General features: G+C 39.3%; 1 protein-coding gene and 1 long non-coding RNA gene across 6 annotated transcripts in view; one reads left to right on the forward strand and one right to left on the reverse strand.

Moving 5' to 3' along the window:
• LOC139113431 (uncharacterized) overlaps positions 1-13,070 on the forward strand; it is a 114,513-nt gene extending 101,443 nt beyond the window's left edge. Inside the window, exon 6 of the long non-coding RNA XR_011547684.1 lies at positions 6,781-13,070. This is a non-coding gene — a long non-coding RNA (uncharacterized lncRNA). The remainder of the gene's footprint in view (positions 1-6,780) is intronic.
• LOC139113430 (nucleolysin TIAR) overlaps positions 1-27,630 on the reverse strand; it is a 461,769-nt gene that overhangs the window by 314,713 nt on the left and 119,426 nt on the right. The window lies entirely within an intron of this gene.

Consider the following 27,630-nt stretch of genomic DNA (forward strand, 5'->3'; position numbering starts at 1 on the left):
GGTATGCAGCCACCCCCTCGTACCCCGCGCTATCCCGCTGCGGCCACGAACGCACCTATATTTCTTCCCCGCCCCGGCTTAAATATGCTTAGATTCAGGGTAGCTTGATATTATGTTGCTTGCCCGCCGAGGGGAATTTGGCAAGACCCGGAGGAGGGAGGGAGGGAGGGAAAGGGAGAATAGCCATTCAAGATATTTCAGCAACGGCTGCGTTTCGCGTAGATCGAAAACTTTCAACGGCCGTGATACTGACACATACTTCATCGGCATTCGACGCCGACGAATCGAAGGGTGGAAACGGCGTTTCGGAGAAGACTTGCAGACGCAGGGGGTTAAAAGGGGTTCAAGTTAGGAGAACGCGGAACTCGTCGCGTTTTGTAAACGCTCAAGGCGCTCGACTGCCTGGAACTTATTAAACTCCGTAATTAAGGGGTTCTTGATCATGCCGGTTTGGATTTAATTACGTGGCTACATCGAAAATAGGACGTTAATTCGTCCACTTTTTATAGAATTCTTTTAATAAATTTGTGTTGGTATTTTTTGATAATATTTACCTGTTGCATTTGCAAAATAACGTTAAAGTTATTGCATATTTAAAAAAAACATTATGGATTTTTGCATCTCATTTAAAATTATTTACGGTATTCACTCATCATATTATTGAATAATTTATTTTGCAAAGCCAACAAATATGTAGACAATTTTGAGCATAGCGCGACATGAAAAAAAAAAAAAATATATATATAAATTCACGCAAACAAAAAATGAAAAAAGAAACGCTATCTATTTGCAGCAGCGCAATGTATTTTCTTACTTTTCATTTATTCGTCAGAACGTGATTCTCTTATATCCTATCTGCCACCTTGTCGTCGAATATTTTACATCGACCGATATCAAAATGAGATCGTGTTTAGCACCGCATAGAGAATCGCAGTGCGCGTCGAGTGGAATATTAAAATCTGGGGAAAAATCAAAACGCCACGGGCGAAATATGGTAAAAAGGGCAAAGCAGCCCATGGTATTCGAACGGGAGATGAAAGTCAAAAACCAAGAATCCGGAGATAAATCACGTCGAGGGCTGAAAGGCGGTAGTGTTGGAGTCAATGGCCCTTGCCCGTAGTTGCCCGGGTTTTTGGTTTTTGCCATAGCATCCTCTTCCACCCGACTTCCCGGCCTCCGTAGTGTCCTGGGTAATGGACTAGAAGGATAATAATGCTCTGTTTTACAGCAGCGAAGTGCTACCTTGGCTTCTCCCTTGCCGCTGCTGGATGTATATGAAAACATCTAGCAAAATATCCACCGGATACCCGCCTCCGTAAGTTTGAGAGATGATGGTGTACATACATGCGCTCTCGCTCTCTCCGTTTCTTACTTCTTATACATTTATTCTTTTTATGCCCCGCTGTAACGTTTCATCTTTCTAATTTCTGCAATTGCATGACATTAATTTTTTTTTTTTTCTTTTTTTTTTCTTGCTGTCAGATATGACGACGTAAAAATAAAAAAATATACAAATATGATATAAAAATATTTCAAGGGTTGATATAAAATTTAAATAATAATATATTAATTATAAAAACCGATCATTAACTGGTTATTTAATATAAATAAAAAAAAAATATGCAAAGAAGCCTTATACCGCGGAATAAAATAACTTTCCACGCGTTAGTATATTATCGTGTCTTAAAGTTCCGCATCGAGCGTTTTTACGTTGGTCGCCGCGGTTACGTTTCGTCGATGCAGCTTTCATTTTTGTCGTTTACTTTTATAGAGAAAGTTGTGTGCGACAAGCGGGCCGAATTCGAGGCGACGAGAGATAGTGATAGATACGACTGGAATATAACACGAAGAAAGTGCTGTAGGAGGAAACTGCAAAGCAATAGTAACATTTACGGGAATTGCACTTTCCGAAGAAATCCTACAATTTTCCTCACAAATTTTCCACGCTTCTTTCGAGTGGTAAACCGTACATACTCGTACATACGTCATATATGTATTGTACATACAAAATGTTAATATCCTTTACTGATAGTAAAATAAATGTTAAGTACAACGGCAGTAAAAAGAAAATAATTTTTGTTTTTTTTTTTTTTTTTGACAACTAACGAGAATATTATTTGCAACAATTAAAATAACAGTTGTTTCATAACTCTTGATTTATTTTGTTAGATAATAAATAATGTATTATTATAAACAAGTTAAACCAATAGTAAAATTTGTTTCAAAATGTCTATCTGCTTTATCTATGTGGAACTTTATACGCTGTGTATTATTTCATTTCGTTGATTAGTATTCCTAGGTGGCATCATTTCATACATGATGAATATGCACGACATGTATGAGTTAACACTGCTGTGCCGCGCAGCTGTATTTGCGTTCGCGTTAACCGTGTCGAAAGATGGCTTTACTCGAGTGCAGGTATCTGGAAAAATGAAGTAGCGCTTCTTCCCGCCAGACCTTTCGTTCGTTTCGCTTTGTCGTTTGGAAAACAGAACGCGAGGTTAAATCATGAGGGCGACCAATGAGCCGGAAGGGAAGAAAGGAAAGAGTAAGAGAGAGAGAGAGAGAGAGAAATACGCCATCATCCCAACGCCACCGTCACAACCACTCGACCCTACTTATTTCAATAGCTTTCCCCTGCTTCGTTTGAATAATCTACGTCTATTTCGTGCACATATAAACGCACCGCTTCTCCAAACGTCTATCAGTCGACGAAATTTGAACGTTATTAATACAATTTAAATTCCCGAGTAACCTACTCGTTATTAATTAATTTTTAGTGAAGTAAATTAAATGAATTTAATTAAACTGAAAAAGCGTATTTTGAGAATGCTTTGCTTACATTACGAAAAAAAAAAAAAAATTTTTTTTCGCACATTAATCGTGTCACATACATATACAGGAATATATATCGCGGCCGTGACTTATTTTAACCCGAGAATAACGCGATTTATATTAAACCACTACAGATATTCACAACCCTCTTTTCATTTGCAAGTACACCTTCCCCGCGGTCCTTGAGGACGATCATAACCGGAGTGCAAAATTTTCCGATGCCTGGCCCTGAAGTATTTATGAAGGTATATCCACTGGTACCCATTCTCATGCTTTCGCGGCACGAGAACCTGGGCCCTTATACCGCACATTCTCTCGCTGCTCGTTCTCCAATTCTGTCTCTGTTTTTCATCTCGTCTACAGCCGACCCTATTACTCTTGCGAAAAAGCCGCGGGAGTTAATTCGAAGTCTTCCTACGCGGGAGGAGTGCAAAAAACGGGCAAAGCACCACTATCCTTTCGTCTACTTTTTCGTCCTCTTTCCGCGCTCAGGTTACCGGCGTTGGCACTTGCGCCTAATCTTTATCCGATATCTCGATCCACGGCTGTTGGTCGCTTAAACGCGCAATGCTCGGTGCGCGGGTGTATTGGAGTGGAGCGCGGATGGTTGTACCGGACGGAGGGACGGTAGGGGGATGGTAGCGAAGCCGGTGAAAAAGTGTGGCGGTAATGCATGCTAGCATGCCAGCACTCGCGGGAGTAGAGTGGTGCCGGAACAAGTAAGCATTTTTAATAATATCACCATGCAACTCGGTAATAATAACCCAATGCGACGTATTCGAAAAGTTTTTGTCGGATCTGCAATAATCGCACTCGCGGGGAGGCGTAATAATTTGTCTCGGAAAGTGCCACGATTCATTTGCACCATACGCGTAGGAAAATTCTCCCGGACAGTGATATACTTATATTCTATTTACCGCCGCAGTAGAAATATACTCGTATCAACAACGTAAGCGGAAGAAGCGTACGTGCGATATTTTCCATATAATATAAATTTTTATGCGTCGCTTTTTACAGCACCGCGGAAAATGGTATTTTAACGAATTATATCGTACCGCGGTCAACATAGCCTGTAACTAAAGTGCGATTAAAATGCGTCACCGCCGTTGGGAGTTTCGAGCAACATGTTCTCTGGGATGCTGCGGGAAAAAGCCGATGACAGCGGTTACACGCGGGGAAAAAGAAAACACCGGCGAACCTTTCAATTTACGGATACCTCGGACCCGAAGTAATTCGAGACTATGGCCGATGAATGAAATCTACAGAGAGGACTGATTTCAGAACGATGCCGGCGCGGTTGTGCGTACGTGCCTTTCATACGTGTGCGCGCGCGTTGTAGGCGTGTGCGTGGACGCGTGGGCGTAGATGGGTCCAGCGCAAAACAAACAAGGCTTACCGCATTGATCGCCGTAATCCCGAGCATGTACGTAGTCTCCTGCTGTATACCTCTCTCCTGACTCTCGCCGATGTCCCGGCCTCGGCTCGAACCCCCCTAAACCCTCTTCTATGTCGTACGTTTCCCATGGTGGATGTGCGCTCTATCTGTGCGGTTAGAGAAGTGCGGTCGTATGTTTGTACGCGTTAACCTGCACGCATGTCTTTGTGCTTGAGCGCGGATGGATTGTCACAACAGCGGGAGACACTAGACTAAACAATCCAACGATCGTGACCACCGACACAGACGCCGTGTTTCCATTGCACAAGTAATATTCGTGACAATATTACTTCTTACGTACTCTCGCAGGCTCGATTTGACGCTGACGATATATCGACGATGCGAAAAAAAATGCATATAGACCTATGAGAAAATGATGACGATGATTTCTAGAACGGCAAGGATAGATAGAAATGCAGAAAAAAAAAATGATACGTCTCTAATGTTATATTTGAAGTATTAGATTTCTTCACAATTTTTTTTATTTTCAAATAATGTATTATTACTATTTTTTTTAAGCTTTTATTTTCAGGCAAACGTAGTTGGTCAAAATTTTTTGTTATGTAATTTTATATTATTTTATAGCGCAAGATATTTCATGGAAAAAAAAAAAAAAAAAAAAAAAATAGAAACTGTGATAATATTCAACTTTTGATACGTTTTATTGTTGTTTGCTTATCAAAAAAAAAAAAAAAAAAAAAAGAAAAGCTTCAAAAAGTTTGCATTCGAAACTTTTACGTAAAATGAAGTATAGTTCGTAATTGTATTGAGAGTTTAAAATTCTTTCATTTTTTTAACGACAAAACTATTTCTCTGTTCTGCCAAACAAAATATCGAACTATTTATTTATTCTTTGCGGAGCAAAAAATTTGCAGACTTATATTGCATACTAACTTTACTTGGTTCTACTTTAATACAACGATTAACTTATATAATTCTTTTGATACTTTCGACGACACGAAGCGCTTCTCGTCGTTCGTTTTTCTTTATCTATTTCTTTTTACACGGTTTTTTGTCTACAATGGCATTTAACATCTTGCGAAGATCGGAAGCGTGGTAGGATTATTCGTGGATACCGGATCGTCCATGATACCCGGACAAGCTCTGAATATCCGGTTGCTTCAACGCGATATCCGTGACTCGATTTTCAAGAGCGCCTCGTTGAAGCCTCGTTCGCCTTCTCTTTCTCTCCCTCTCTCTGTACGTGCACTTATATATTTTCCTATTTCTTTCGTCGTGCAACCAGGGCGGCCTCGCCATGCCGTGGCCCTCTCAGATTTATCATAAATTCGATTTACCCGGCGGTCGCATATAATATATATATCACTCGTTCGTCAAATGTGTTCGTTTAACGTCGTAGGTGCCGACACACACAGACTATATGCAGGCGCAAATCTATCTGGCGAAGCATTTGAAGTACTGCAAAAGCGCAATATTCAAGCGATATGAATGCAAACGAGCGAGTGACGAGTCATTCCATTGTATCTTGCGGAACAAGATAAATTCAAAACTTTCTACAAGTTCTTTGATTATAAGTTTTCTAATAAGTTTCAAACTACGAGCTTTGTCGACAATCCCGTCGTGTAAAATGAGCTTTGTGGATGCCAAAGTAATAAATTGTTCCTCACAGGAGGTAATTACGTAACGCGTATTGCATAATATTCTGTGTAATACGTCTGTAACGCCACGGAATTAGGCGAGCTCTTCTGATTGTTATAACGGATGTGGTAAAAAGTAAGACGGAGAGAAACGATAAAATGCAAAAGCGCCGCATACGCGCTGGGACTTTGCTGGTTTTCATCATCGTATACCATTCTGCCAAGATGATTCCAGTCGCTCATTTATTTCAGAACTCCTGGGGAGTTTCTTCTCGCATGAAAAGAATTTCGTTCCAGTACTTTGTATCAATTTATATTCGTTTACTTTGTTTTTTCTAATTTTTCTTAATCGGTTATTACGTGAATGCAATTAATGATATTATCAGTAAATCAGCATAAATATTTTCTAATTTAATAATTAACTACCGAATGGTAGCTTCGCTGTAATTATCTTTTAATCCCGGTGTTTAATGCCAGACCAAGCAGGTAACTCTCTGATTTACAGTTAACATAAAAAATTTACACTCTCCCCCGGCTTTGTTTAGGTTGCAGATTTGGCAGCGTCAGGTACAATGTAAGCAGAAAGATTGACGGTATCGTCGGAAGCACCCGAGCGGGGGAGGGTGGGGGAGGGGGGACAAAAAGTGATTGCGGAGTTCCTCGTAGTGTTCGTGTGGTCGTATCGTCTGACGAGGTCAAAGGTACGTCGTGTGCGAGAGAGAAAAAGATAGACGGTAAAAGAGTAAGAGAGCGAAACGGAGGAGGTCGGGGTAGTTCGGGCTGACTGTAGCGAGGGTTGATAGCCAGGGCTCCACGTTTCATTAGCCCCGGCGGCTAACAGTTAACCGACAATTTAAACAATTTTTAACTTCGGAACTTTGCCACGTTCACCCTCGTCTCCTTTCTCCTCAGGTTGCCTGCGGCGTGGACGACAGCGAGTTGGACAAGGCTCGTCAGCGACCTAAGCAGAGTTTTGCTCGTGCCGTAAGTAAGAGGACCCGGTGCGGCACGGCGGACGGAGATGGAAGCGGACGACGGCAGGGAAAGGTAGGATCGCGAGGGGAGGGAGGAGGAGGCGAAAAAAGGACACGGATCAACTTCGCAATATGTGATTATAAGGATAGTCAAAGTTTTAAATCGGTGCGGAGCACGGTAACTCCGTGAAACAGCCGAGCTAAGTAGTCGGTGGTGATTTACTCTGCGTGTACGTTCCGCACTCACACACCGGCGCGGCGGAACGACGTCGCCCCGCACAGTCGTTGAGTCACGCGCGCACGTGCGCGCTTTTTAATTTTACCGTATATAACTTCGCCGTTCGTTTACCCGGGCTGTGTGCGCAGCCGTGTCTGGCTCTCAGCGGAAATTCAATTGGTCGCGTAAAACGAGTACGCGCGCACTGTACCAATGCACGGCTCTCGGGCTTTGCGCGACGTGAACGAAAACTCCTCTCGAAGACATCGCGACGCGAAGATATCAATCGAAACGAGATCTGCGCCTTAAGCCGTCACCGATGGTAGAAGGACGGGAAAATGTTTCGACGAAGTACATTTCATCGACTGAGCTTCTATTAGCTGCGACGTATAACTGGTATCTAACGATAAACGAACGCTGGCATACAGCTATCAAATAATTTTACGCGAACGTACTTCCGGGGACAATCATTTACGTTATCGCGATTGAAAATATATTGCACGGCTGTGCGAACGTTAATTAATGTAATTTATGTTTGTCCATGTCGATAATGCACTTTTGTTGTTTTAGTTAATAATACCTGTTTAATAATATGGTCACGCGATAAAGCGTACAAATAAATTGAAATGTTCTGCAATGATCGCTATTAACCACACAACTGCCGCATCCATAATGGAGAACCGTGTAGAAATTAATTACCATTTTTGTTCTTACGGTATATTATTGAATGCAAAAATCACGTCAGACAATTCATTTAATATTAATGTAATTTAAAACTGCACGATGCAGCGCTTAAAGGAGATAGGAGACGTCTGACCATATGCACTTGTTACTACTATCTCGATTAAGCCAAGTGACTCGAAAAGGAAACGTATAAAATTATGTACAAGTAAAGCATGCAAGGTGTATCAAAGACCAGCAGTCAAAGAAACCTGTCGATTCTTGCCTCTGCACCGGCAGCATCGCCTTTGTCCCTCGCAACGCAATCGTAGACTGTTGCATTACTACCCGCCGGTTATATTTCGTGCGTATTTTGTACCCGTGCAATTCCGCGATTTCATTCGATAGAATTCGAAAATAACGCACGTTGAAGCCGCGCGGTACGGTTCGCGGCGTGCCATATTGAAATTTTTGTCAGAGGGGGATACCGGGAACGCGTTTCTCCCTTTGCAGAGACAAAGAGGGTGGGCGCCCGATGGAGAGGGACGGTATTTCGATAGCCTGTTGCCGGCACGCCGCACGCCAGTAATATGCAAATAGCACGACTGAAGCGCACCTATACGATGACAGAGATGCCGGGTCGGGATACGCGCGGGAAAGAGGGATCGAATGTACGTAACTGTACACGTCGGCTTTGATCAAGTGTAACAGCCCTCCGTGCTGGAGTGAACTCGATGAACGTTACGCGTGTAACCATGGAGTGTGGAAGAATTCGCGTTGTAATTTTCCCGAAAATTTCGGCGCGCCCTTCCTCGCCGCGCCGGAGGTATTCAAGCGCTGAGCGTGGACGTTTTCGTCGCTCGCGGCCTCGTCGGTTCAATATACCTACATTAATGGGCATTCTCTGATCGGACTGATCCAATTTAAAACAATTTCGTAGCTACAGCGACTCGAAACTTTTACGCGACAAAGAGTTTCGACTGTTTAACTCGAATATCAATGCGCAGCATTGCGAGATATAATTGCGTTAGGTCGACTGTATAAAAAAATAATAAAAAAAAAAAAAAAAAAACCCTGCAAAGTGTGACCACGGTTCCGCGAAAAGTGCAATTTTTGTGTCGGATTTTTAGGAGACTAAAAAAAAATTAATTGCCGTAAAAAACAGCTGTTCTTAATTATAAAAGTATTTATTTTATTATATTATCACACGCAAATACACGTACGTATGTGCGTATTATTTTAAGTTAACATTAAGTTTTTTCTATTAATATAAAAAGAAAGAAAAATTGTATGACTGTATAGTGTTGTCCAACGTGACATGATGGATTAACTCTTTTAACGATCTGAAAGTTTGAAGTTCATTCAACAAACTGAAAAATTGTAATTGGCTGTCTACATCACACAGATACGTACTATATTGTTACGAGAACTATACTTTTCGAGCTTTTCTAGTTAGTTTTGAAACTAGTATCTCGTGATAATTTACTGACCGATATTATTTAAAAAGCAATGCAACAAAAAAAAAAAAAAAAAAAAAAAAAAGAAAAATAAAATGATATATTTAAAACATAAAATCTAAATTCTTTTCTTGCATTATAAACTTTCATTAAAATGTTACGATGTGACAGATAGTAATTTAATCCAAACATCAATATACGTATTTTCCAGATTTTCATGTTAAATTGAAATCTGCGAGACACAATTGCGAGCGTGCATACGGGCGCAATTTCATTTCTGATTTATTACTTTTAAGCCTTCTGTAAAATTTAACAGTGTTTATTTATGTTATCCGGACATATATAATCGCATTATTTACAATCGATTTTATTTTATGACACGTTCATCTCGTATTGCGTGGGATTTTCGTGAAATTATCTAACTGGTAGATCAGTTAAAGCAACAGTATGGAACAACTGGCGGATCAACTTGCAAGAGAATAGAATAGCAACGGAGCTGTAATTAAAATAGTTTACGAACGCGTCCTTTAAAGGTAACCGCGAAAGATCCACACAAATGATCCTTTGATCAATGAACTCGGATAGTATATGTATGTGTGTGTCGATTACCACTAACAAATATAAACGCATTCTCTTTGACTCAAATAATTGGAAAACGATGTATCAAACGTGAAGTCTGAATTCAGAGGCTTAATTCGTGCATAGCATATTATACATTTTTAATCATGACACGTGCTGCACATTATTATTTATATTAGATTTATAACTCAACAGTATTAGATTGTAAGGATTATTTAATTATTACATTAATTTACTAATAAAAAAGTACATTTATTAAATAACTGTAGTTGCGAATTGCGAAATATGAAAAATAATTGGATTATCGAACAATTTACAGACAATTTCCGAATAATAAAAATTCATTAAAGCAAAATCGGTTTAATATTAATTCGTTTCTCAAAATTATTTCGAAATTCTAAAGTAAAAGTGATATAACTGCGTAACAAATATACATACAGCGAACGATTACGATTAAATAAAACTCATATTAGCAGTTACGCAAATGCGTTCGCGAATCAGCTATAAATAAAAAGCTTTCCGAAAGTAACTGATCGCGAGAAAGTGTTTTGGCAAGAAAATTTGTGTGGACGTGAAAATATAGATACGTATATTCACGTTATTTGATATGTATATGCTGTTAAGGAAACGGAAGCGACTGTAGAAGGAATGGGGAATGCAGACAGGAAGGAATACTGAAAGCGGAAAAGAGTAAACGGCGGCGCGCGCGGCGGCAGACGATCCGAGCTCTGTTAGCAGCATATTGTAATGCGTCGAAAAGTTGGCGAATAAATCGAAGAAGCGTTGAGAGTAAAATTAGATAACAACTCTCGTTCTGGCTGCTGCCAGTAGAGAGCGGTTCTTCCCGAACTTTTAAGGACCATCCTCTTACTTCCCATGCCGCTACCATCTCAGCTCATCTTCTCTTCCTTCCTTTAGTCTGACCCATCCCTGTTTTCACTCCTAGCTGTACTCTCTTTCCAGCGCGACGTTTCTCGACACCTAATCTCACCTTTTCTCGTTCAGCACCGCGATTAAAATCTACTCGCCTTTTTTTTTTTTTCTCCAGCTTGCATTAATATGCGTTATTTCGTTTTGTTATGTATTTATTTTAAAATAGTTTTAAAATAATTTAAAACAACTTTTTTTTTTATTTGTTCGTGCGTAATAAGAATAAGCTACTTAGATATTAAGGGAATATAAATATTACTTTTAATTTAATTACAATGTAAATACGTATGTCTAAAAAAAAAAATAAAATATATGATATACTACATATTATAATTAATCACAAATATTTTTCCCTACGGTAAAAAAATTATTGAAGAAATTATTGACGGTTATATCGTTGCGGCAATATATTTTTTTTTTTACGTCAATATCAGTAAAACAGTGAAATGATGAGAACGAGATGTCTAATTTGCATCAACGTACTCTTCAACAAAAGGCTTGGAACTCCCTGAATTCAAGTACAATATCTCCAGAAGCCGTAAAGCCTGTCTCATCAGTGCACCGTTGGATGATGCTTCTCGCAACGAACGAGCGCGGCGAGTAAGGGCGAAACGAGAGGAGAGATGAGACGCGATAAAGCAAGCCAGGACCCGCACCATGAAGCGGGTGTCCCGATCAAACGAGCTATTAGACCCGTGTTACGGCAACCTTCGCAGGCATCGACCAACCCTTGTCCACCGGACTCTGTGTCGCCTCTGGGCCCCCGGGGAACCAGCGGTCTGCCTATTACATTCCACCACCCACTGCCTGCAGCGTAACAATCATAAATCTTCACGCAACGCCCAACCCCTTACTTCGACTTCGTACCCAAAGCTGTCACCTTGTCGAGGTAAATACCCTACTCCTTAATCTTGTCGCTGTGGCGAACTGGCTGTCACTTGGTTTTGCCAGGCTGTACGCGCCACTGAATGCGCGACACTACTTCGCGAATCGAGCGCGCAAAGACATGTGAAATGGAAACGCGGATTATATTCGATGTGACGTTTGTCAGAATTCGGCTGCGGCTCGCTACTCGAGAAAATCAGGCATAAATATGCATAACTTTTAAAATTATAAGCTCGAGTCGTTAAACGCGCGAAGTTTTTGATTTATCGTCTTTAATATGTTTTAAAGAGAGTTCGCTATTCTCGTGTATCTATGTACGAAACGGTGATTTTCGTTAGCAAAAATCGTGCTCTGTAATGAAGCAGTAGCGTGCGTCAATTTAAGATGTAAAAATATTTTCGCGATAACGAATTTCCTAAACGGATTGACGTGAGGCTAATTATGTTTCAAGTGACGAGATCAAATAGGAGGTCGGAGGGACAGTTCTGTAGGCAGGAATGGACGCGTGAGAGAGTGCGTAGCGACGCAGGATACGTCAACGTGGTTGGGGTGCTCTGCTACCGGGGAATGGCAAGCGCGGCGGTTTGCGGAAAGCCGCAGGCAGGCTGAACCCGACGGATCTGGAATAATCATTTGCAGCCTGAATATATTACCCGTGCAATTTATTTTGGTTTGTTTCGGTTTTGTTTCCATGATTTAGTGGAGCTGAGCGGCGTGGCGTAGATCGCAGCGCGCGACGTAGGGAGAAAGAGTTGCGCGGCGATAGCAAAGGGGAAAGTGGACGCTCGTGTTGTGGAGAAATTGGTGAGAATGCGTGACGATCTTCCATCCCCTTTTACGTAATTTGTCGTGTACTAGCCTCTCCCTCGCTCTCTCGCGGGTGCAAACATACAAACACGTTCACGCGGTAACGTCGACTCTGTTCCTCGGTTAGTTTTCGATCTGCGTCTCACTCGATTTGCAAACCCTGGCGACCTGCTATGCCGCAACCGCGCGTCTATTGATTCTTGACGAGAGAGTAATGTTCCTCCATTAATGATCATGTCCTGAATAAATCATTTGATAAAATGGACCCGTTGTTCGTGCGCACTCATAGCCGGGCCTACGTCAAGCCGGCCGGAGGACAAGCGCCAACAAATTGGCATCGCCCCTCAGCGTACGTGTCTCGTGTTATACCTCTCGTATGAACGCAGAAGGCGAAATCGTGTTTTCTCTCAAATATTCTCTTTGTTATAAGTATTGCTTCTGTAATTGTCGCGTCTCGACACAAATCATCCAGCTATTATAATTCAAAAACTTTTTACGTCTTATGCTAGTAAGTATTAAAAAAATTTAATGGATTTAAAAGATAAAGATTATAGCTCATTTTAATTCGTTACAATTATTATAATTATTATTATGTAATATGGATTATTCTATACTCATACGTTTGTAAAAAAACACTTAATGTCACGTTATATTATTGATAAAGTCAAAATTTTATTGATTATTAATTTTTAATCGAAAAAATCATGATAAATTTAAACATGGATTTTACAAAACTTTATTAAGCTCAAATAAAAATATATATTTTATCAGAAATAATTGAAAGAAAAAGAAGATCTCGATTTTTTATTATTTAATTAAAAGAAAATTTTTTAAAGAAATTAATTGCATTTATTAAGGAAAAAAAAGAAAAAAAAGAGAGAAAAGAACCACAAGAATACATAAAAAGTCATAAAAAAAGGAGGAAGCGAAGAAAGAAAACGCACGCGTATTTAACTGCAGGTAAACCTCGGGAGCTTTCGATGCATCTCACAATTGGAATTGGCGTCTCTTGAGATGTCGGGAAATGAGCCTGCATTGAGACAAATGGCATGGGAACGATGAATCATCGTACGTCAAAAGCAGGAAGTGAGGGCACCATTTTGCAGCGGCATGACGGAACTCCGTGAAACATAGCCTGCGGTATATAAAGAACCGTTTTTCCTTTTCCTTTTTCTATCTTTTCATTGAGACGATCCTGTAATACGGGATCTTTGCATAGCGAATATCAGTCCGATGATTGGAAAGGTAGATTACAATTCAAAGCAGTCAGCAATCTTGATGCAAAAAAAGAAAAAAGAAAAAAAAGCAAAAAGCAGTTGAATAATTTGCCTTTAATGGATATGCACATGCATAAAACTGCTCTTCTCTTGCAAAAATTTTGAAGTATTTATTATGCGCTGAAATTAATTATCTTCTTAATTAGATTTAATGAAACCGCGTTTAATATTTACTAATAAATTTTTTTTTTTTTTTCTTCTTGACCTTTGTTGGCTTCTTAAGTGTACTTTAACAGATCTTATTTTAATTTGAAAAAACGATATAGCCGCAGCTAATAGCATATTAAATTTAAGGGAATATCACGTTATACGAATAAGGTATTTAGATATACCTACTTTAAAAGCCTCGCGCGTACAATCTCCCCGCAGAATCTTTCCGCAAGGAAATACTTTCAAATATTCAATATTTATCTGAGAACACTTTCAAACAAACTCGCTACTTTTTCCAATTCTCGTCAGTTGTCGAAGATAACAATGCTCGAATCCAGTTTACTTCGAATACCACGATGAAAAGTCTTTATAATGACAATGCTCTGAAATATCGTTTAAAAGGCAGAGGCAAAGACGTGTTTCGCGTCAATGTTTCCACGCATCTCAGCTGAAAAGGAAGAGCAACGAATCCTGGCAGACTTGGCGACCGAAAAAGTGCAATAAAAAAAAAAATAAAATAAAATAAAAAAAATAAGAAATAAAAAAAAGACAGAGAGAGAGAGATAGAGGAAAAGGAAAACGAGCTCAACACGAGCAAGGCGACACTAGAGAAAAGAAAAGCCTTAGAAGGCGATTCGTGTACATACTATACTCGTGTACCGGTGGACTACTTTCAGCCGGCTCGTTAACGCGTTCCGACAGCCAGACGTGAGAGAGAAAAGGAGTGGAGAATGCTGGAAGGAGGTCGAAGCATTTTCCAATTAGCGTTAAACAAATATCCGCACGCCTTTCAGCCCGGTAACGCCAGGCAATATCCACGTCTGCGAGCTATGTACGTTCATGGGTGCCAAGCACGACGAAGAAAAGGGGTAGCTGTACGGAGATGTGCTCGATGTGGGACAGTGGGAAGAGGCGAAGGTGGAAACAACTCGTTGGTGGAATAAGAAAAGCGGAAGAAAAGGATGCCGAGGATGAGGAACGCTGAACGCGCGCGCGCGCGCTTGAGCGAGTCGGAGCCGAATTGACGAACGCGAAAGAACTGAGCGGAATTTCGCATTTAATCAGCCGAGCAACGAGACTACGAGACTCGTTGGTTCGCGAGCCAGCGAGGAAAAGCGCAGAGGCGTAAAGCGTAGAAAGCACTAAATGGTATCTGAACTGGTTCCTTTCTGACGAGCGCGGGGGCGAGCAGCCATTTGGCCGGCGAGTCGAGAAGATGGTGAGATCCGAGAGTGGGAATGGAAGCGGCGATGGTGCTGCAAGCGGTGGGTGCTTTTAATCTTTCGCTCGTGCGAGGATGCGCCCATTACTGCAAATTAAACTCCCTCGGGAGCCCCTGGCGTGTGACTACCATGAGAGCTACAGTAATCTGTCCACGAGGAACGTGTATATATACGATACTGCGTCTGGTGAAAAACGGTTCGAGAACCAGATGCCCGTCGTCCTGGATATAGGATTTATAGCCGTTGCCCCTACGACACCCTGCGATCGTGAATGAAAGAGATTCCCTCGCGCGAGAACAGCGGTGTAACGGGCGAATTCGGTTCGGTAGCTGTAACAATCACGAGTTGCGTTATTTTCGAACGACCGACAGATTCGCGAAACGACATAAAAAGAAAGAAAAAAAAAAATTAATCGAACAGTATAAAGAAAATTTTCGTTTATTTCACGGTGATGTAATACAACTGCGAAAAATTTATCTTAGAACGAAATAATATCTACTTATTTAAAAAAAATAGCATCTTTAGATTTACATCACGATAAGAGCGTACAAACGTGACAGCTACTGTGTTTTCAAATAGTTTACTATTAAATATATTAATTTGTTAAGAGTATCGGTCGTTATAGATATCGGATCGTATTATTCGCGTAAGAATAAACTAAGGTATCGGTGCATCGCGATGCACATACATACAATCTTCTTCGTCCGCGTTTCATCGCACTCTTCTGTTCCCCTTTTTCCTCATAGGCACGCTGAACGAACCGGTAGTTCTAATTGAATATCAAGCGAAATGTAATTACGGTTGGAATTCATGCTTCGTCGGAGCAAATAATTTGCCATGGCACGGAACACAGTGAAATGGTAACGAGAGGATAGGACGCGGAGGGTGTGTTGAGAGCGCGCGCGCAGGGACGCGGAGGCGGCAGAGCTCGATGCGTTATCAAAACTTTGATAATCCAATCGATTACCAATGCAATAATTGGTGGCCGAGCCGACGGAAGGGGGTGGGATTTTCGGTCGTGCAGGGATTCGGCGGAAAGGGTGGAGCAGAGGGGTTAAGTGGAATGGGTGAATACTCGTATGTCGGGATGGTATCGCAGGGTGATATGGGAAGTGGGTGGAAAGAGGGTAACACCGTGCGGGAGAAGGGACGGGAGGGGAGGGAGAGTAGGTACCATTGTAAATTAACGATAAACGAACTGGCGCTCATCAAAGAGCCCCTGCGCTCGTAATATCTGTCCGGCTAATCCATTTACCGACAACGGTAATTCTCTGCTGTCGCCGCCGCTGCAGCCCTCCGGCCATCCAGTCTTCCACGAAACAGGATGTTCATCCCCGCAAAATGGAAGAGGTAGGGCCGCGTGATCGTAAACGAGTTTCGATGCAATTCGCAACGTTAATCCTGGCATCGTTTTCGTGATCCTTACACGCGAGCCGAAAAGACAAGATCAGGTGCAAACGGTATTACTAACTCGATATAAACCGCGGAACCAGACGGCGTCAGTATGTACAAATATAAATAAATCGAACTGTAAAATATCATATTGCTTTCAACAATTCAAAGACGTCTTAAAGTTTTTATTAACAAATGACGAGCGACATTTTCGTCATATAAAAATATTTAATTAATTATTGAGATAAACTTAAAAGAATTTCTTCAAACATTTTAATGCTTTAAGAGATTTTTTTTAATGTATTAAAAAATACATTAACGTTCTACGTTAATTAAAAAATATATATATACGTTGATAACTGCGTAATCCTATGTAGATGTTTTACAAATTAAATCGAATTATCGAAGTAAAAAGAAGAGGAAAAGCATCGGTAAGCAGTTAATTTTATTATGTATTTCCGCTGCTGTAATTTTCGAATTCTCAATAATTGGATTTTTTCGTGAAATTTATTCGAGAATTAGAAAAGAGATAAAAATTTAATAATATATTTTTTATTTAGGTTTACAATTCTTTTATTGTAATTTAATTAATAATTTATTTTACTCGTACGTGTCTTTACAAGGTATAGAAATTATTTATGTTTTAAAATTGATTTTTAGGCTGAATTTTAATATTAATTTTTAACATTATTTTATATATATATATACATACACGTGCATACACACACAAAAAAAGCATATTTTTTGTAAAATTACTGGATTACCTTGCAGGATCACACAAATTCTGAACAAGTTAAAATTACATTTTAGTTGCAACGCATTCTACCAATGAACGAATTCTAAAGGGTGAAATTCACGTGGGATTGAAGGGGATAGTTCAAGGGTGTTCATGCTCTGCTAGCGATTGAACATCAAAGGTCTTTAGTCGTTTGACGCTTCGCGTGTTTACATTCGATAGGCGGTTCAAATGTTCTAGATACTATTAGCAACCGGGCGTTTAGCAAATGTACGGAGAATTGATCTACATTTAACTACCAATTTTCCTATACAATAAGAATCTATAAGGTATATTAATACTGCACACGCTTTAAATCTTTTTTTTTTCAATTTGTATAAAATTAATTATTTTATTTTACTTGTAGCGTTACCTTCGACTTTTAAACAAAAAATATAAAATAGTTGCACATACGCATTTAATTTACAAGCTATTGAATTAACTAGCTTCAATACTTTTCTATCATATCATTTATTAGTACATGTATATTAATTCAAAAAGTATCGTACGCGCAAGCCATGAAGTGCCAAGTGTGTAATGATACATCTAATATTACTGTTTCTTTTAAAATAAATTCTACAGATTAGAAAGTTATTATTCTCTTTCGCGACGTGGAGCTGGAACCGCAAATTTCCCGAAAAGCACTTTGCGGAATATGAGATTCGCTCGAAACGCTAATGAAATCCGAAGGGCAACGAGCAATTTCTGAAGGTGGCTTACTGGCCACGGCTTAATCTAACTCGGAGCCAGACTTTGCGCCGCGGGAGTTTCGTGCCGTTGGCTCTCGAGGAAGCCATCTCTGAAACTTGTCCCCTAAACGGGGAAGCATACGTCACCAACAATGAAACTTAGTTCGATGAGAAAGCCTGGGGTGTCGATTCGAAGACATCTTAAAAGCGTGAAATATGAAAATTTGTTATCTAAAGCGTCTATATATATATTACTTGTATCAATAAGCACGTGTATTTCAATGTGTGAACAGTTTTATCTTATTCGTCAAACCTTTTTTGTATTTTAACATTTTTTTTAGGAACCGTATATAAAATAATTTAATAACTTTCCAAATAGTTTCGTTTACGTCTTTTGAAAGACAGATATATTAGGCTAAAGTTGATGTCCATGTGACATATAATCTACGTTGATCCTCATGAATACGAAATACCTAAAAGCAGCAGAGACGCTACCCGTCATAAGACACGTAATTGACGTTTATAAAGTAGCTATATATAAACTTTCGCAAAGTCAAATTTAAATTAATCCTGTTACATTTAATTTCAATAAATTTATATAAATAACGAAACCGTATGGGTGTCTTTACAAAAGATTTTTCTGATAAATAAAGAATAATTATTGTATAAAATGTAAATTTTGCTGTAATTACAAATGCATAAATTAATAATTAAAATAAGCGTGCAATACACAAGATCTAAATTTTACATCTATATTTGCATCTTTTATGATGTTAATTTTTTTAAATTACAGTTAACGATATTCTAAATCTCACAATTAGCATCTTCTAACCGCGTTATTAAAAAAACAACGAATGCCATAAGGAAGGAACTATATTTTATAGAATTTATCATTTTACGTGTTTCTCTTTTCTCTGTCTGCGCAGTTGTCGCGGTTGCTATGTGCTCGGCCACAATTTTTCCCAGCAATTTGTCTGGCAAAGCATAACACAGATCTGAAGGGACAAGAAAAAAATAATAGGCTGTTGTTCTCTCAAAAAATATGAATGGTTCTGGGGTAGAAAACTAACAAAAAAAATTATACTGATAAAGATATAATAAGTAAATATTTGTAAAACACTAAAAATAAACTACATTGCTTCAATGCTACGTAGAAAGTTAAAAAATTTTAATACAATATAAACAAAAATGTTAAGATTTTATTGAAATTGCATAATAAGAAACAACAGAAAAATATAAAATGTTATAACAAATAATGAGAAGCAAGAAGTCTTACAATACTTTTGTTTTAAATGCATTTCGTATATGTTATTTAATTATTTCGTCAAAGCATTTTAATGCATTTCGAGATATTATATTTAATTAATTTATCTCAATAATAATTTTCATCATCTGAATATTCATTATTATTTATGCTACGTTGTTCTCCGCTTATTATACTTCAGCGTTGAATCTACGAACACCATTTTTCTCCGAAAATAAAATTCCATTCACATATATTGTGCGTTTGGCTATCAAAGGCTTTTATCGTCCATCGTCTATTGATTGAAATTGGACAGCCGTTTTTATTACATATATACACGTGTACATATATATATAAAATAAAAACAGCCTCTATTATTATATAATAAATAATGATAAATTGTAGTAGTGCGTTATGATTTTATTAGAAATATATAGTAAAATTTTCTCGTAATACACGTCAAGGCTGCAGCACACATCTGCGAAACTATACCTTCAAAACACGTATATACCATTTGCCATCATACATAAAAGGATGGTCGCCTGCCTGGGTATGGCTTCAGGGGCCATTCGTTCGATATTTATTGGAGTTACACATAGGACGTGGGGGCACATCCGGTATAATAATATCTATTTTCCGGGCGACGACGCGGGATGAGCAGAAGTACGACGACCAGAACCAAACGCAACGGAATGGAACGGCGAGGATGTCTGTACGATGACGTTGCTGTCGACGCCGTGGTCCATCGTAAATGGAGCCGCGTATGGTAGGGATGAAAATAAATAAAATAAAACGATAGAAAATAGAATGGTCAAGAGAACAAAGGAAAACGTGGACACAATATAATGGTGATACCGAAGGTGTTACGTGAATGCAATGTCAATTGACTAAACTAGACGTGCTCCTCTTCATTGATTCTATTACACGCCGATATCTTTTATTTTTATTCTTTTTTTTGTGCGTGCCAGTTTTTAATTTAGTTCATTATCTTTTGATTTTATCACTTTGCGTTTTATATCGTACAAAAATTAATATAAGAATGTAGACATTATTTTTAAACAAGCAGATTTTAAAGTTATAATGTAAACAATATAAATGACTGATATATTTTAAATCCATAACACGAAAGAAAAAAAGAAAGAAAAAAAAAAAAAGAAAAAACTCGCGCAGAAACGGCGCTGCCTGAAATAGCAGAACTGCATTTTCATGAACCAAATATAACTCGCTAAAAGAATAAGTAACTTTTCTGTAACAGGTGCGGAAAAATACAGTCGTAATACGGCAAATTTGTATTCTGCTCGGTATAAAACCGTTTAACAGACGGTCACCAGGCATCGAGCGGCGGATTCTCCGCTGACAAAATTCAATGAGTCCCGGAGTTGTAGCTGGAAATTCATAATCACATCATCCTTAGGACCGCCAAGGAAAAAGCGCGAAGCGCGAAATACGCGTATGATAAAGTTAAGTCGAGAATATAAAGAGGATCCGGAGACAGAAGGTGGTCTTCTCCGTGCGCGAGCCGCGCGCATTGAGCTATTTCACGTTACGGTAAAACTTAGGGGTGGAAAAGAGCACGAACGAAGATGACGGCGAGCGAAAGAGGGAGGTCAATAGCTCCCACGTGCCAGAACGTGCCGTGGGAATTTAAATGTATTTTATTTAACAGGTGAACGCGCCCTGGTCGTTCGAAGCTTTGAGCCTTTTTCCTCCGAGTCTGATCTTCGTTCCGCCCTCCTCTTCTCCGATCCTTCGTCCCCCTACCGCCCCCGTCTTAGTTAGAATACTCGTTAATTACATGCGCTTCCCCCTTTCCCGGACGCATCGTTCTTCATGATTCGACTTTGCTCCGACCGGTCCCCGTTCTTTCGATCTAAACGTTGAGCCCCGACGTCTTTTCCGATGGAAATTAAAAGCGTGCAGGGAGCGGAGCTGTGTTTTCAGGTGAGACCAACCGGAAAAGAGACGGCGGAATATTCCCGTTCGACTGGCGTCGGCCGATCTTGTCATTCAGAATACTTCAGTGCTCACTTTTATATCGTTACACTTTACGCCGGTTAGTCTATTCAATAAACCGCTGATAAATCAAATTACATATTTTCGCTGACTCTATTAATGTCTGCAATACCACCGCAAAGTAAAAATTATTTAATTTCCCTTCTCTGTTAAATAAATAATAGACTCACGGTTTTTAAAATTCCTGCGACTTGAAAATAAAAAATCGTTTTAAATATGTCCTTTTCTCCGGAAGCGCGTGAAAAAAAGCGAGAAAAATGCGCTTTTTTATTTATCTACTTTTTTTTCCAAGTTTATCTTGCCATCTAGCATTAGCATACGCGCCTCCAAATACGTAAACCTGTCGCAAAAAGTGAACGTCAAGAGGTAAGGTAATGGATTTGACAAGATATTCCCCGAACAACCATTATATTCGGTACGTCTACGGTAGTAACAACACGATATCAGCCTTCTGAAACACCGAGTGCGAGAGAAAGGCTACCATCCATTTATTCATAGCGCTTCATAAATAAATGTATGAAAGCGCGGGCAGCAGCCACTGGGCCAGCGGTCTTCTTTTTCCATCGCCGACCGCGCCGTATAGGTAAGCTGCCTTTTTCAAGTTGTATACATTTATTGCGCGATAAGCAAGAAATCCAACAGGCGTACGCTTAACGTACTACAGGTGAGTTACAAGATGGTCTATTTATCCGAGATTGCACTGGATGACGAACATGGATTAAAAGTATGATAGGAGCACTATGTGCACATGAGTTATGCGTTTTAGGTGCATATCATACGGCTGAAAGTTTGAGATATAATTCATATCCGAACGCGACTGATATAAAGCCTTCACTGAGATAAATACTGCAGCACGCTCAAAATTCTATGTGCGGATAACGTTGTATTGTGGACGGCGGATTACGCTGTTGAGAACGCTAAAACTTTTGCACTATCCATGAAAATTATTTATGGAAAGTTTACAAGTTTGGCTAATTAGACCAGTTAATTAAAATGCAATAAAAAGTTTGTTTTTTTTTCTCTCTCTCTCTTAAAAGAAAGTTTAATTTTAGTAAACTTAATCTGGAAAGAGAATAACATATTTAAATAAAAAAAATAAAAAACATTTTACGCGCGAATGTTATTTAAATAAAAAAAAAACTAAGATTTGTAAAAAAAAAAACAAATTTATGTCACTAATATTGATTAAAATATTTTTGCAATCTTTCTTATTACTTATGAGTACAAGAAATTAAAATTCTATCGTGATCTCTAATTTTGTATGCGTGATGGACGACGGCGGAAGACAATTCTTCATTGATTGCATAAATAATTTAATTAGGAAACAAGGGAGGAGAATGATCGATGAAGGAATACGAAAACGGAACCCTTTGTTCCGTGATTCAAGAATTCTCCGGTGACAGATTAGTCCTTGATGCCGTTCATTCTCATAAGAGAGTGAGACAACAAGAGGGAAATAACTTGCAAGAGAATAACAAGTATAGTAAGAGAGCGGCGTAGGGTAGAAAACTTGTCTTTGCATACTGCCTAGTTTACAATACAGGATTAAGTTGGCGACCGCGTTTCCCTATACCAACGTTTCTGCTCCAAACTTAAAGCTCTTGATAAGCTCTCGTTCTCCGTTCTACACCTCCACCGCGCCAAACCTGTCGCTTCTCCAGGAATTGCTGCTCTGTCGGGTTTTTTTTCTTTTTTTTTTCAAGTTTTAAATCTCTTAGTCTACTAAAAAAAATATTTTACTTTGCGGCAGCAAAAGCTCCTTATTTATTTGTCGCATAAATTTTTTTTTTTATAAGACAATACACCGAATTGTTTAAGAGTACTCGGAAATAATTTAAAGTAATTTTATTGATTCCACAATTTTTATAAAACAGAAGATGCAAATCGTAATAACGATCGAGCTCGTTACGCTTTCGTTGATTGCACGTCAATTGTCTTCAAGTAAATAAAATTCTGTAACTGAGCTAATTAATGTTTGTAATAATCTTAATATTAAATATTCTCTTTATCGTATAAATAACCTCGTAGAATCTTTTGGTGACGATAAAATATTTTTCTCAAATAAAAATTTATATTTTTGACCAAAAAAAAAAAAAAACACACAAAGAAAAAGAAGATTCAAAGAAATAATTCCGCATAAGATCATTGCGGGAGAGAAAAATAAGACATAGCTCACTCGGACACAATACTTTGTGGTGGTGGCGTTAGCGAAGGGTGGTTCGGCACACATGTCCAAAAGAAATAGTAGATATACAGTATATGGGATAGATATAATGTTATGGTACGTTGACCACCACGGCCCATGTACTTCCTAGCGCGCCAGTACTGCCACGCTACGTTGGATTTACTCCTCTCCCTTATCCGCCTTTCGTCCTCGTTTTTACTTTTACCAGCACGACTGCGTATACCATCTCTTTTTGCATTCTTTATTTCCTCCGTTACCGTGCAAATTGTACTCTAACAAAAATATATGCTTTAATCAGCTTATTTCCGCTTCGATGGAAAATATGGCACCCCAACGGTGCCTTCGTAACTGGAACGCTTTTTGCAACGGTAATTGTGATTGCCGACAAGCGTTGAATAGAGTTCTAGTTTTGTAAATCGTACTTTACTTTTTCTTCGGTATAAGTTACCGTTAACGTTGCAATTCGATTATAAATAACGGTGCTCGCTTTGCCCGTGGAATAAACCGTAAATGTAAATAACGTTCGCACTTTTAATATTTTAGAATTTTACTAAAGAATTAAACGCGAAACGGAATTTGACTTCTGTAATTTAAAAGGACAATGCGATCTTAATATTTCTGTTTATCAAGGTATAGCTGTGGTATCGCGGCTTATTTCACCCCGCTCGGAACCGTTGCTTCGATAGAGGCTTACATAGTATCGGTTCGCTCACCCTCGGCATATACGTCGCTTTAATTTGCATTCCTACGACCTTCGTAAAATAAAGGTTATCCCGGGCGCGAAGCACGTTTCGAAACTGAATCCGCTTTCCAATCCTCGGTCTCTACTCCTTTTCCAGCTCCTGGTCGAACCGCACCAACAACATATCGTGCTTTCATGCTGCGAAAGGCGAACTGTTATTGCAAATAGGCGAAATCGTCCTGGCGATCCTTGCTATGGAGATATCATGCGGTTTGCAATATCGTGGTGAAACGACACGGAGGATAATTTTCCCATAGGAATCCAACAAGAACACTATCACGACGTTTGAATCCAGAAAGCCATCGAGCCGTTCTCAGGACGGTCGTTCATGGTTGATGTCACGTGCGAGGATGTTGAAACCGAATAGTCTGATCTCACGTATGATATTGTTGCGGTGCAAATATTGCATTCTTAACATGTTTAACATTCTATACGATATAAACCTGGATATAACAAAAATATTGCACAATTTTATGGACATAAATTTTTTTTTTTTTTTTTTAAATTGCAAGCATACATAAAGTTATTTAGAATTTTGTAGATGTAAATAAAAATGTCTTGCAACGCGATGTAGCAAAATACACTTTGTTCGGGGAGTAAAATTTGTGCGCGCGATATACCAAAAAGCTCGTCCCGGCGGAAAGCCTGCCGATAACGACCCAGCAGATAGCGCCGAAACATCTCTCAACAATCGCTCCGGTACATTCCTAATTCCCATACATCACATTCGCGGGTATTGAAAATTCAATCAAATCCAAAAAAAAAAAAAAAAAAAACGCGCAGCGCGAGACGATTGGCCAGTCACGCACGTATTTTTAACGCGTCGCAGTAAAGCCGATGTCCGAGCCGTATGCCACGATTTGACCAATCTATCTGGACGACATTAAGCGTGTGTGAAGGTACATGCATGCGCACTTGTCGGTGCCGTCAACACGACGACAATGACGATGATACGGTGCCGTTGGTGGCGGAAGGCAACATGCCAAACTGTCAGATAGCTAGTAGCATACAACTTGACTACACGTGTTCACGGACCCTTCTGTAACCATTGGTATGCCAATACGATGCAACGGCGCGTCCTGCACCCCGCGTCCCCTCTCGTTGAAACGCCTTACGGTTAGGCTATCAGATAACCCTTTAACGTCATTGTGACCTAGTATGCTGCGTTTGCACGCACGCAGACTTCTGGCCACCCACCGCCCGGACTTAATCGCTTTGAGTCTTGTGCTTTCGTCCTTCCCGGTGGGTGGTCGGTACTGTAAGGTACCGACGTGTTGCCGCAGACCTTTTCGTTTACACTAGTTAAATACGCACTTGAAGACTTTATCACGTTCATTTCTATAGATTTTATGTACTTCTGTAAAAAAGAAAAAAAGAAAAACCTCTGATATTAAGTGTTATTTATTTATTGTAATTGAAAATATATATTTATTAAAAAATTATTATATTAAATTAAAAAATAAAATATTAACATTCTAGAGAAAAGACAGCATTTATATACAATAGCCCGCAAATTTTTTTTTAGCTATTTATTTGTGCTTTTAGCAATTTGCTTAAATATATTAATAATTATTATTTTAATTTTTGCAAATAATCTAAAAATATATTATGTTTGTTTGAAACATATTAATGTTATATTTCTCGAGTATGAGTATATCTTTCGTAAGTAAAGAACGACGAATAGGTCGACGAATGACGGCTTTGCTCTAGAGAAGTTTCAGAGGAATCAGTTGAAACTGTGCGAAACTGACGAAGCTCCTAAAGTCAGCAGGAAGCTTTGATAGAGTCAGCAATGGTCAAATGGTCGACCACTACCATTACGTAAGAAGAGTGAAGATTTAAAAGAAAATTTGAAAAGTGCGCATTCCTTTAAAACTCTTTGCAACCCACTAACCATGCGGCTAAAAAGAAATGCACTTCACAAAATTTTACGTCAAAGCACAAAGTTTATTAGCAAAAGAAAAAGAGTAACTCGAGAATATGTTTGAAATATTTTAAAAAGTACAAGAGAAAATAAAAAATATATAATACTTTAAAACAAAAAAAAAATTAAATATTAAAAAAGCACAATCCGTAAATATATTTTTTAACATATTTAATTAAATGAATATTTTTTAAATGTTTTATTTGAATTTTTATATATAATATTTTATATATTATTTATATTTTTTTCAAAAAAATGATCACGTCGAGTTCTTCGCTTCAACGTCTATTCAAAAAAAAAATCAACTAAAATCGCGGAAAAACGTGTAGCGATCGGATCCTTTGATAGAGTCAGCAACAGCCGAGTACACGAACACCCTTCTTCCTTCGATGTTCGAGAGGGAAATGGTTCGAAAGGTGGCGGAATAGCCGGAGCAGGTTAGTACCGATAGGGGTGGGCATAGTTATTGCTATGCATATGGTATCCCGAACAATAAAACGGAATAGCCACAGTGCAGTATGGCAGGGTAAAAGGGAGGAATGGGATTTTAGAGTCCGTTTTAATCGGGATACGGGTGAATGTGGCGTGGGCGGTTCGTACTGCGAAAGCAACGCTCGTACCCCTTGCTCCTCGCGATTTGCCCCTGACTCCCCCCGCGGCTATCCCCATTTTCGTCCTTCCGCTCTTCCTCCACTTTCTCGCGAATTTCTCAGTTCTACTCTTCACAGTTCGATCCCCGCGTTCACCACTGCTCTACACCGATATACTAGTGCGCGCCCACCCACGTGTACGTTCGTGCACCTGACGATGTCGCATTCGTTTTGCTTGCGCGTCGCCCCGATGCAAAAGGTTAAGGTAAAGCGGTGGAGGGATAAAGAAACGCAGAAACGAAGTTAAAGGGAGCCAAACGGATACAGGGTTAGCGCCGGATTGTATCTACTCGAGCACGAAACGGTTTACATTTACTAAAAGTTTCCAATTGCATGGAGCACGCCGGATATCCACTCTACTTTCCTCCTTCAGAGACGTCATTTTACTGCTGGCGATAGCCGGGAGATGCAAGCAGGGACGGTGGCTTCTATCTTTTCCGCACTCGGTGCCTTCCCCTCGCAACGATTTCAAAGTCGTAGCGGAGAATCGTTTCGCAAATCCTTAGAGGAGGCGCATCGAGCCGCTTTCGTACAGCGGTACTTCGATCTCACTTTATATTGCCGCTGCTCGACTTCGTCTCTTTCTGTCTCTCGTTATCTATAATGGGTTTTCGTTGTTCTTTAGTAAAGTACGAAAATTTTGTTGGTTGTTTAAACTCGTAGCCACGCTGTTGTATAATTGCATTTAAAGTGCTCCGTGAAATTATGTTGGCGTGAGTTTCCGCTTCAAAAGTGATATCATCAATGTCTGTATATGCGATAACTACCAATTTCAGATATTCACATAATGTTTTAAAATACGCTTTCTCATGGAAGAGAATTAATCAATATAATTATTATATGTTTTACGTATGCAAAATGTGAATACGTAACACGTACGCCGTAATTCATAATTAGTAGGTACATGATGAAGAAATCGTCAGAAATAGAAGAAAAAAAAAGTACTGCATGCTGAAATTAGAGGGTGAAATTGTGATGGAAAAATAAGCA

Source organism: Cardiocondyla obscurior, linkage group LG02 (assembly GCF_019399895.1).
Source record: "Cardiocondyla obscurior isolate alpha-2009 linkage group LG02, Cobs3.1, whole genome shotgun sequence".
Lineage (NCBI taxonomy): Eukaryota > Metazoa > Arthropoda > Insecta > Hymenoptera > Formicidae > Cardiocondyla > Cardiocondyla obscurior.